This window comes from Pseudorasbora parva, chromosome 25 (genome assembly GCF_024679245.1).
Source record: "Pseudorasbora parva isolate DD20220531a chromosome 25, ASM2467924v1, whole genome shotgun sequence".
NCBI lineage: Eukaryota > Metazoa > Chordata > Actinopteri > Cypriniformes > Gobionidae > Pseudorasbora > Pseudorasbora parva.
Window position 1 is genome coordinate 25,284,614 of NC_090196.1, and position 12,569 is coordinate 25,297,182.

General features: G+C 38.5%; 1 protein-coding gene and 1 pseudogene across 1 annotated transcript in view; both read left to right on the forward strand.

Moving 5' to 3' along the window:
- The window catches only part of lrrc4ca (leucine rich repeat containing 4C, genome duplicate a), a 296,895-nt gene that overhangs the window by 9,683 nt on the left and 274,643 nt on the right, over positions 1-12,569 (forward strand). The window lies entirely within an intron of this gene.
- On the forward strand, positions 5,183-5,299 carry LOC137065624 (5S ribosomal RNA; annotated as a pseudogene).

Genomic DNA, 12,569 nt, shown 5'->3' on the forward strand with positions numbered 1-12,569 from the left:
ATGTTTATTTTAATGGAAAAATAAGTTGATTTTAAATTTCATGGCATCAACACATCTAAAAAAAATCGGGACACAGCCATGTTTACCACTTGGCATCCCCTCTTCTTTTTATAACAGTCTGCAAACGTCTGGGGACTGAGAAAAGTTGCTCAAGTTTAGGAATAGGAATGTTGTCCCATTCTTGTCTAATACAGGCTTCTGCTGTCTTCGGTCTTCTTTGTCGCATCTTCCTCTTTATGATGCACCAAATGTTTTCTATGGGTGACAGATCTGGACTGCAGGCTGGCCATTTCAGTACCCAGATCCTTCTTCTACGCAGTCATGATGTTGTAATTGATGCAGTATCTGGTCTGGCATTATCATGTTGGAAAATGTAAGGTCTTCCCTGAGAGAGACGACATCTAGATGGGAGCATAGACTTATAAAACTTATATTCCTTTCAGCATTGATGCAACATTGTTGAATATACCACACGCACTCATGCAACCCCATACCATCAGAGACGCAGTCTCCTGAACTGAGAGCTGATAACAACTTGGGTTGTCCTTGTCCTCTTTAGTCCGGATGACATGGCGTCCTTGTTTTCCCAAAAGAACTTAAAATTTTGATTTGTCTGACCACAGAAAAGTATTCTGCTGACCACAGTCCATTTTAAATGAGCCTTGGCCCGGAGAAAACACCTGCGCTTCTGGATCATGTTTAGATATGGCTTCTTTTTTGACCTATAGAGTTTTAGTCGGCGACGGCAAATGGCACGGTGGATTGTGTTCACTGACAATGTTTTCTGTAAGTATTCCTGAACTCATGTTGTGATTTCCATTACAGTACACTGTCAGAAAAAAAGGTACAGTGCTGTCACTGGGGCGGTACCCTAAGGTACAACACTGAAAAGGTACTAATATGTACCTTTAAAGTACTACTATTTACCTTTAAGGTACTAATTTGTACTCTGAAAGTACTGATATACACCTTTTAAGGTACTTACATGTACCATTTAGGGGTGAGTAAGGTACAAAGATGTACCTTTTCACTTTTGTACCTTAGGGTACCACCCCAGTGACAGCACTGTACCTTTTTTCTGAGAGTGTATCATTCCTGTATGTGATTCAGTGCCATCTGGGCCAGAAGTACACGGGCATCCAGTATGGTTTTCCAGCCTTGACCCTTACGCACAGAGATTGTTCCAGATTCTCTGAATCTTTGGATGATATTATACACTGTAGATGATGATAACTTCACTCTCTGCAATTTTTCTCTGAGAAACTCCTTTCTGATATTGCTCTACTGTTTCTCGCCGCAGCATTGGGGGAATTGGTGATCCTCTGCCCATCTCGATTTCTGAGAGACATTGCCACTCTGAGAGGCTCTTTTTGTTCCCAGTCATTTTGCCCATGTATCTAATAAGTTGCAAATTGGTCCTCCAGCTATTCCTTATATGTACATTTAACTTTTCCAGCCTCTTATTGCTACCTGTCCCAACTTTTTTGGAATGTGTAGCTCTCACGAAATCCAAAATGAGCCAGTATTTGGCATGATATTTCTAAATGTCTCACTTTCCAAAAATTGATCTATATTCTTAAATATATATAGAATCTAAAATATATATAAATATTATATATATATATATATATATATATATATATATATATATATATATATATATATATATATATATATATATATATATATATAAATATTAAATATATAATCTAAAATATATATATATCTATATATTTTTTTTCTTCAAATTTTGTTATCTATATTCTATTGTGAATAAAATATAAGTTTATGAATTTATTTTAATCTTTTTTTATTTACAACTATTATTGTCCCAACTTGTTTGGAATCGGGTTTGTCTATATATTAAGAATTTAAGGCCTTATTTTGGTTTTAGGTTGCCATATTAAAATCTAGTCATTGTATTTCACAAGATTTCCAGGCTGTAATTGGGAGCATCTTGGCAGCTGTAATGTCGAAAGTCACTGTAATGTGAAGGTTATAAATGTATTGTGCTAACAGATTTCCTACAATTACATAATGTGATAAACAGGGAGCTTCCTCAGCACTGCCGTATGGGCTAATGGAAGCTTGCGTGGTTCCTCATATCAGATCACGAAGCTCACAGGAAAGTGATGACTCTGCATTTCTGGGACTGTAGGGAGATTCACACACTGGTGCTCTGAAGCCTGTCGCTGTCACGCCCATTAACATCACATCTCTCTGCCCAGGCCTTGTGTATTAGCCAGAGGGACAATCCGAACATAGTTTGTGTTGTTTCCCTGTAGTAATAGTTCAGATTATCATGCATGGTTATGCTTTAGATATTACTGCTGTAAACAGCACATTTTCCATCTTCAGAGAGGGGCAGTTGGTGTTTTGATTAGAAATTAAATAGATTCCTTAGGGGCAAGTGGTGACCAAGACTTTGGAAAGTATAAGTTATCATAGATTTATGATGAAAAATGCATCAGTGTCAGAGCCGAGCTCTGGTGCAATGTAATAAAAAAATGAATTTGGACTTAAAGTAAACATAAAATGAAAACTGGCTCTATTTACTTACATATTGTATATTCTTTATCTTATTATGAATTATTCATTTGTGCATGTTATTTTAAAGAATGAGAGAAACAACTTGGATTAAATATTAATTCAATAGGCATTTTAAGTAACTTGCAGTGTTGGGGAAAGTTTTAAGTTTAGGGGTCATGAACTGGCTCATTTTTATATACTGTTCTCTGGTGTCAATTTATGACATTTGCATGGGTTTTACATTAAAAAAACATCATAATCGATAAGTAATAGGCTATTTTCTGCCCTGGTTTTGAGCCTAGCTCTTGAAATGCTTAATTTCTTTATTAAAATGTATATATTTTCCTTATTGTTTTACCAAAATTGTTTAGTGTTTAAAGGTCAAAAATAGTCAATTTTACATGTAAATGCAACGTTTCATTTGCTCTCTGTACTAAAATACCTCCAAGTATATTGAACAGGTCTGACTGGAGATCATTAGATTGAAATAGAGATCACAAGACTAGAGCCTCATATTTGAGCCTCTCTTTCTCAAAATGAATATTTTATGTCGTTGGTAAAATTTACTTAAAAAAATTAACTTGACAAAAACAATTTGATGATGACCTTTAGTACCAAGTTGATAATAAGCTTTTCAAAAAGACGTGCAAACAATGTTGAAAAAAAAAGTCAGTGATTTCCTTAGGTTTTTCCGTCTCTATCCAGGGCAGTGTTGCGTAAAAGGATGCTGTGATTTGTTTAAGTACCTGACAAACTGACTAACATTTTGCTGCATCACAATTTTGACAAACTTCCGGTACATCTGCTAAACTAGAAGTTGTTGAATGCCATGATGCATAACGCAGCATGAAGGGTTGGAGCAGATTGAAACAGAGGAGGAAAAACTCTCAGCGCTGGTTTATCTGTCAGACAGGGCCATGATTATTAAGGAACACCTGTTCAGCAAGCCAGGGCAGGTCTTGCAGATTGAACATGGGCTAATGAAGGTCTCCACTGGTTAATTGTGTAAACTATAAATAGAGGAAGAAGATGGTGCCGAACACGGGCTTGATCCTCTAGTGTCAGGTCTTGGACTATTGAGGTCAGATCTTCCCCTCGGATTGGGATCACGCCTGTGTGTGTATGTGTACCTCATAAATTGCTTGTCTTTAATTATTCGAGGGGCCGAAAGTATAAATGGTCTTTTGCAAGGTATGGCCAAGACTTAATACTAATGCCGACAGCTAATAACCAAAAGAAATGTGGGAAATCATTTCTATTCTGACGTCAATTCTTATTGGAACAACGAAAATCGGATTGGAATTTTAGGTTGTCAGTTCGGAAACTAAAACTGCTACTTTTTAGCATATAGGAAAAACCTTTTTTTTGTATTATTTAGGATTAATGCTGCCTTCACAAGCTATCAGAAATTTGATAATTCCCAGTTTTTAAAGATGCATTATGTAGTCATTTTGCAGTAAAATATCCAAAAACCACTTGACCAGTGTTATATTTGTTTTGTTCATTTGAGTTCTTACAATATCCCAAATGTTTTTGTAAATTGTAAGAAAATTGCTATTTCAACCAACGTCTGAGGGAGTCGTCTGTCAATTGCGTCATATCTGCGTTACCCTCGGTTTCCGGTTTTATTTGTCAGAAACGCTTTACTCTTAGCAGTGTGAACAAGTGTCACAGCAGCCGCTGAGCGAACGCACAGAGTAACGTCATAACATCATTTTAAACACTCTTAAATGTATCTTATACGATAAACAGAGCTGTGTTACCTCATACTCATAGAATAGAATAGAATAGAAGTTTATTGTCATTACAAATGTACAAGTACACAGCAACAAAATTACGTTTGGAGTAAGCCTCCGGGCTGCAGCCAATTGCGGCGCTGCCACGCGCTCTCCGAAGAAAATAAATGCAGATTTTGCAAAGCATAGCATACGTACATAAAAGAAAATGACCGGAAAAGCGGGAATGGCGCCGGCGACTGTAAAAATCTCACATGAATGATTTTTACCTAGGAAACTCGTATTTACATTAAAAATATACAGTTTGTTTAGTAGAAAAACCATTACGCCTATGGAGAGTCCCCACAAAGATAGCAAAACCGAGTATGCGTGCATGTGTGTGTGTTTGTGTGTGTGCATGTACATGGTTTTTCTATCTTGGAGGGGGCTTCAACCTGAATGCACAGAGACTCATGGGGACTTGTGTCGAGGAAACAAGCTTATAAACCGTAGAGAATGAGCGTTTTTTTAAAATGTAAATATGCAGAACGTTTTGTGAGATGCGGAGAGCTATGCTGCGTTCCAGTCAGGTTTTTGAGCCCGTGAGTTACGACTTCAAACCACGACTCATGACTTTGAAGCGTTTCAGGCAGAGTCAAGCCTGAGCGCAAGGAATTGTGGTAGCTCGATGTAAACAAAGCATGGCGTACTGTACAGGGCTTATGCTCATTTACAATAATTTCTATTAACAAAGGTGCTTACTCCTTGCTTACTTGGGGGAAACAGAGGAGAAAAATGGCGCATAAGGCAAGAGAAGCTGTTAAGCTAAAAATACCATGCGACTTCCATTAATACTGTATCCGTAGGGGCTGCCATTGTTGTTTCTCGGGACGTCAGGCCTCGTAACTGGGAGTGCATCGATCTAGTACGAGTTCGTAACCAGCAGCCATATCACCCTGTAGCCCAAGACTGGTTTCCCACTGAAGCTAAGCAGGGCTGAGCCTGGTCAGTACCTGGATGGGAGACCAACTGGGAAAACCAGGTTGCTGCTGGTAGAGGTGTTAGTGAGGCCAGCAGGGGGTGCTCACCCTGTGGTCTGTGTGGGTCCTAACACCCCAGTATAGTGACGGGGATACTGTACTGACAAAGAGCACTGTCTTTCGGATGAGATGTTAAACCAAGGTCCTGACTCTCTGTGGTCATTAAAAATCCCAGGATGTCTTTCGGAAAAAAGAGTAGGGGTGTAACCCCGGCATCCTGGCCAAATTTGCCCATTGGTCCCTGTCCATCATGGCCTCCTAATAATCCCCATATCCTGATTGGTTTCATCACTTGGTCTCCTCTCCACCAATCAGCTGGTGTGTGGTGGGCGTTCTGGCGCAATATGGCTGCCGTCGCATCATCCAGGTGGGTGCTGCACATTGGTGGTGGTTGAGGAGATTCCCCCCTTCAATGTAAAGCGCTTTGAGTGCCTTGAAAAGCGCTATGTAAATCGAACGCATTATTATTATTATTCATGGATGGAAAGTCACGATTTTGACTGCCGTTCCAGTCCGGGGGCATGTTTTTGTGACATATGATCACACAAATGTGTATAATGACATGGGTATGACATAGGTATTACATGGAGAGGGTGAAATATGAGGACATTGGCCATTTTTTTTAGAAAGTAAAAATGCAGAATGTTTTCTGTGATGGGTAGGTTTAGGGGAAGGGGCAGTGTAAGGGGATAGAATGTACAGTTTGTACGGTATAAAAACCATTACGCCTATGGAATATCCCCATATGTCACAAAAACAAATGTGTGTGTGTGTGTTTGTGCGTGTGTGTGTGTGTGCGTGTGTGCGTGCATTTTAAAATTAGCATACTTCTTCCTAAAATGGTATTTTGATATGTAACTTATAATAGAAGAACCCATTGTAAATGTAAAAGTTATCTTTAAAAAACAAGGGCATATAAAATAGGTTGCTCTTGTGAGGTGGAGAACAAAAACAAATCAGTCTGTAAAGAAAAAAATAAACGAATGAAAAATGAATGCAACCGTAAATGAATAAATATTTGAACTGTCTCGGCTCCAGGAGACCTTTCAGGCAATAATTGAATAGTCAGTGGAAAAGCAGCACTTTCCACCTTGAAAAGAATTCACACCGCAGCCCTTGAAAGATTGAAAGTTTTCTCTCTCCAAAATGACACTGCCTATCTTTATGATGAGGCTTCACTTCCTTGTGGAAAAAAGTATATATTGGCTTCAGATAACATACAGTTCTTTTTTCATGTCCGCTCGCTTTTTATCTGCACGGGGACAGAAGCTTTGGCCTTTGCAGACTGCGGTCGGTTTGTGAGCTTGTGGTTAAAACACTCTAAAGTGGCAGAGGTTTCAATCGATAGGACTCACTCCAAACCTCATGCAATCAGTGACCTGGACAAAATACTGCTGACCCCTGAGATTCCAAAACGAAAACAGGAGAAAAACAATAACAATTGGAAAGGAAGCAAGCGATCCTACGGTTTCTCTCCCGACTATAGGAGGCGCAATTATACGGAGGTCCTGCTATCAGCGTCCGGTAAAGGTTGTCTTATGGGTTAATTTGTTAAAACTCATAATTACCTAAGAATCTGCAATGAAATAATTAAGAACTCACAATGCATCAATTAAACGAAACAAGTAAAGTTGACAAACAGGAGATTTTGTGTCAAGATTTTGAGGCTGTGAGCAATTGCCCAATGCCACATCTAATTATATCTGTTATTGTTTACCGAGTCTGTGCCAATTACGGCTTGGGATAACTCTATCTGTGCTTAGCCAAGTCTTTTTCCATGTCCTGCTTTCATAAGAGATATCCTTTTAGACGCAGCGGGCATGATTCATTATTTGTTTATTTCTTGAAAGTGAATAAATAAGCAAACTGTTGGTTGTTATTGCGTGCACAAAAACGCTGCAAAGCGAAATGCATTGGCGTTACACGGGAAGTTGTTAAAGGCGCGTATCTGCGGAGATACGAGAAAATGCTCTCACCCCCCTTCAGAGGGAATTATTCATGTCAGGCTACACCAGCGAGCACTCCCTGCTAAGTGAGCCCAAAAACTTCCCTTTTTCATCTTTAATTTCAGAGCAGCCCTCGACAAACCAAGTATTCCTCTGTTGTTATTTTGTTTTCAGAAGAGCTTTAATGAACGCATAAACAATGTATCCTTTAAAACTCCCAAACCATAAACGTTTTATGGCACCTCAACAAGTCGTACCGTATTAAACTCCTGCTTATTGATGCTGATTAATTAGAGAAGAAAAAAAAGGGAAGCTGCTTTAGCTCATCACATTGCCTGAAACTCACACTCTAAACACTCTGCTGTAAAGCATCTCTAAAGAGACAATAGTAAACAATCATTATTCAGTAGAAATCAGTGCAGTGTTGATTCATTTCAGTTCAATAACTGTGTAAAGTACATAAATTATGAAATGAGTTCATTTCATCTATAATGCAGCTCTGCAGAAAACAGTGATGTCATCATCCAGCTTCAGATCTCATCCAATAGTGTCAGTGCCGTCAATAATACTGCTGGATAAAAATTGTTCACATGGATATTCCAACCCAGACTCATTGGAAATACGTTACTCTGCCTACATTTTTGCAACACCCTAATTATGTACCTCCAGGTACGTTTACCTGCACTTTTGTGGTAAAACGTCCACGGGAGGCGCTAAGTGGTAATATTTTTTCTCCATTCCAGATGCACAACATGACACCATGACTGATCTCACAGAATGAATATTTATAGCATCATTTTATATTTTGAGTAACTAACTCCACTCCTACCCTAAACCTACCAACTCTCAACAATATAAAACACAAAAACAGTAACAGGCAAATAAATGTACAGTCACGTGTATTTATTGCAAAAACTGACCAAAAAACTGTATAAAAGTATTAACTCATGTTGCATTCCAAGTCTTCTGAAGTCATACGATATCTTCATGTGAAGAACAGAGTTGATCTTAATGTTTTAGTCGTTGAAATGATGATCGCACTCCTTTGCGAACAGAACACACGCACTCGTTCATTCATATCTCTGATTCAAATAATACACAACAAGTTGAATGATGCGATTGGTCACGAGACACACGACAGCCAATGCTGTCAAAGCAGACGTGACGTTTCTTCCGGCGGCAATATTTGAAATGTATTATAATCTTTGGCGGATGGATTCGACGTTACTGATCGCTTTTGGGGATTTTCTTCACACAAATCAATCGTTTGGCCTCGGAACACTTTGGATATTTGTACTTTCTGAATAAATTATGTAAGCAGTCGTATCTTCCTGTTATATCCTGTTTTTTATAATCCTCGAATGGGTAGGTTTAGGGAATGGTTTGAGTTACACATTCAAAATGTGTCTGAATATGTGTGTGTCCACAAGGTAAATGGATTTATAAACATACTAAATTGTTTTTTTGAAAATGTAAAAATGCAGAATGTTTCTTGTGATGGGTAGGTTTAGGGGCTGTGTGTGTGTGATGGGTAGGTTTAGGGACTGTGTGTGCGTGTGTGTATTGGGTAGGTTTAGGGGTAGGGGCAGTGTAGGGGGATAGAATAAAACGGCATTGATAAACACGCTAAAAAGCGATTATGCGTCTTGATAGCACGCCAAAATGGCATACGAATTGGCGTGTCATATATACGCCATTTCATGAGACCAGTGTGGGAATGGAGAAAAAATATTACCACTTAGCGCCCCCGGTGGACGTTTCACCCAAAAAGATACATAATTAGGGTGTTGCAAAAATGTAGGCAGAGTTACGTATTTCCAATGAGCCTGGGTTGGGATATACTTCTATTGTATAGGATCCTCACTGTAACTGATATATTTGCTTTTATTAAACAAGATGAGGTGCAAGTGAATATACATATATATATATATATATATATATATATATATATATATATATATATATATATATATATATATATATATATATATATATATATATATAATGCAGATTGAGCTATTATGCCCCTTAACACAAGATGTAATGTTGTCCCCAGAATATGTTTGTTCAGTTACAGCTCAAAATACCTCACTTGTAGCTTGTCAAATCTGCCTCTTATTTGGTATGAGAACCCTTTAAATGCAAATGGACTGCTGCTTCAGAGATGCAGTTGGGAGATGGGAGAAAGTTGTATAAAGTCAACCATTACTGCAGCCCTCCACCAGTCAGGGCTTTATGGCAGAGTGGCCTGACAGAAGCCTCTCTTAAGTGCCAAAAGACACATGAAAGTTTGCGACTCCAAAATGGTGAGAAATAAGATTCTCTGGTCTGATAAGACCAAAATATAACTTTTTGGCCTTCACTTTAAGTGGTATGTGTGGAGAAAATATTCATCTGTTCAATACAGTCCAAACAGTGAAGCATGGTGGTGGCAGCATCATGCTGTGGGGGTGTTTTTCAACTGCAGGGACAGGACAACTGGTTCCAATTGAGGGAAAGATGAATGCGGCCAAGTACAGGGATATTCTGGACGAAAACTTTCTCCAGAGTGCTCAAGACTTCATACTAGGCCGAAGGGTCACCTTCCAACAAGACAATGACACTAAGCACACAGCTAAAATAACGAAGGAGTGGCTTCACAACAATTCCCTGACTGTTCTTGAATGGCCCAGCCAGAGCCCTGACTTAAACCCAATTGAGCATCTTTGGAGAAACCTGAAAATCGCTGTCCACCAACGTTTACCATCCAACCAGAAGGAGGAATGGCAGAGGATCCCCAAATCAATGTCCCGTCATAATAAAAGTCCCGCTGCTCGCGAGCGGTGTGTTTGCATAACAATTTCTCTAGCAGACTTGCTCAGCTCTCTCAACATTCGGCCCTGCTCTTCTTCATACTACAGTAATGTTAATAACCGCATCCATGAACATGATTTCTGCCCGAGTCCTATCCTGATTCTTTTCCACCGGCTGTGAGGTGAAGACCGCATGTCCCAAGATTCTGAGCTCAAATTTGGCATCATCAAACTACGCCTTTATTTTGAATAGGCGCCCTCTAGCGGACGGAAAAATTACATGTTACAAAATTACATGAAGAATTAGAAAGTGAGGCCGAAAGCATACCCTCTATAGCAAACTATAAACATTCATTTAGTTCCCAAAGTCCCAACCCTACCTTTATTTTTCCACCTTGGAAAAGATATGCGTCACAACTTCCATTTCATGTTGACTTTAACTTATACTGACTAAAAGTCTCTGGGTATTTCTTGAATCACGTTGTGACCTTGTTGCCAACGTTCCCCAATGGCCCTTATCAATCTTGGCCTCCTAATCCTCATCTTTTGGCTCCATCAGCCTGTACATTCAACTTTTTGTTGAACCATGAATCCAAGCAGCAAGGCTTCCTCAGAAACTACGTCATAGAAAAGTATTACATGTTGCTCAGACCGGCAGTGCAACCCCCACAAATCGTGTTCACATAACAGTTTGTAAACCTACAACACCTTAGAGATGGTTAGCAAGGTCAGCGACAAATCTGCCATTAGATTAGCAGCAAAAACCAGACCAAGCGTGGAAAGAATTTTCAGACATCTCACTGAACGAACCATAAAAATGGATACCATGGAAACTTAAGTGATATTTCGTACAAGGCCATGAAATACTCTCTCTTTCTCTCTCGGGCAATCTGGAACAAGCAACCTTGTGTTTACTTCCTGAAGCATGAGACATTTCTGTTTACTAGTGCTAGTGGTGAAAAATATTGAAGCTAGAAAAGTTGATTTATGATTTTCTTGTGATGTGGTTAAAAAAAGTGTAGTAGAAAAGAGTTCTTATTGTTCTTATACCAACACTTGGTTAGCAATTATTTAAATGTAATACCTTGTGTTCTTCGAATCCCAAAAGAGCTGCTAAGGAACTATATGTTGGAGCATCAGAATTGATTTGAAAGAAGCCAGAAGATATTGGAGCTTCCAGTGGACACATTTAAAAGATATATTGCGATACTGTCCAGAGACTGAACAAGATGGACATCACAAATGCTGAAGAGTCGGTCAAAGCTTTTAATCCAGTGTCAGAACAGACGGATCCCACATCGGCTGTCACCGCTTCATTTCCTGTCAAGTTCCTTCATGACATCCTGGTGACTCATCAGTGGTGAAAGCCATCAAAAGGAGCATCCATCAGGATTTACGGAAGCAGTCTGGCATTGGCTTGGAAAAGAATATTTGCTGTGTTTGAAAACTTCTTGCTCCTAGTTGAAATTCTGTAAGTCCACTTATATTTTTCATCACAAAAGATTATTAGTAGTTTAATTAGACTAAAAATATTAGCCACAAAAATAAAAATGCCACGCATTTTCATCTCTGAAATTAATGTCACACTAAAATATAGTTTTCAAGTATTTGAGATACCTGTCAACTAAACATTGCTCCTGTTCTATTTTCTTCTACGGCGGTCTCCAGAGAGAAAAGCGTATTAATAATTGCAACATGATACTGAATAGGAATATCTGATGTATCACTAAATATAATTAATATTGTATAACTAGGTACCTGCCTCTTCTCACTAATACAGAGCTGTGGAGATTATTGAAGGGCGAATGCGCATGTGTATGTGTGTGCTCACAAGATGAAGTTAAAGGCTTGACTAATAATGCTCTAATCTGTACCCATTTCCACACCGAATTTGCAGAGCAGGGTGTCCTTAGGGAAGTTTGAGCTCTGTGAGCCAGAAATGGTATCCCACTGCGCTGAATGAAAGGTAGGACTAATAAGAAAAATGGAGTGGTTCTCACAGTCTTTGGTTACCTAACAGCATCTTTTACCTAAACCACACCCTCTTGACCTTCAGATTGTAATCCTTTTTTTTTTTAAAAGATACATCACTTAACAATTGCAAATTGAATTTGATTTTGTATACATGTGTAAAAAAAAAAAAAAAAGTGTCAACAATTTAATACTGACCAACTTCCATTTTGCACAATAATTATAGTTATAGTCTTTATATGACCCAGCTTGTCTTTCTTTATGAATCTGTATCCAGTCAGTCAGTGACTGATTTGATGACTCGGTTATTAAGAGAGTAGCTTGTTTTGTCTACAAATGAATCAGTATTGTGAACAAATCAGTTCAAGTGAAAGATTATATGATGCAAGGTTAATTTTGATTTGTTCCATATCAGTGTTTCTGAATTAATCAAATGAGTGGTTTAATTGATTTGCTTACTTTTGATTTGTTTCTTAAAGGTAGGATAGGTAGGAATTGGTTAAAAAACTTTATTTTCCATATTTGTTTAAACTTTCTTTATATATCAATACATAATTAAAATGTAAGTACTCTGAA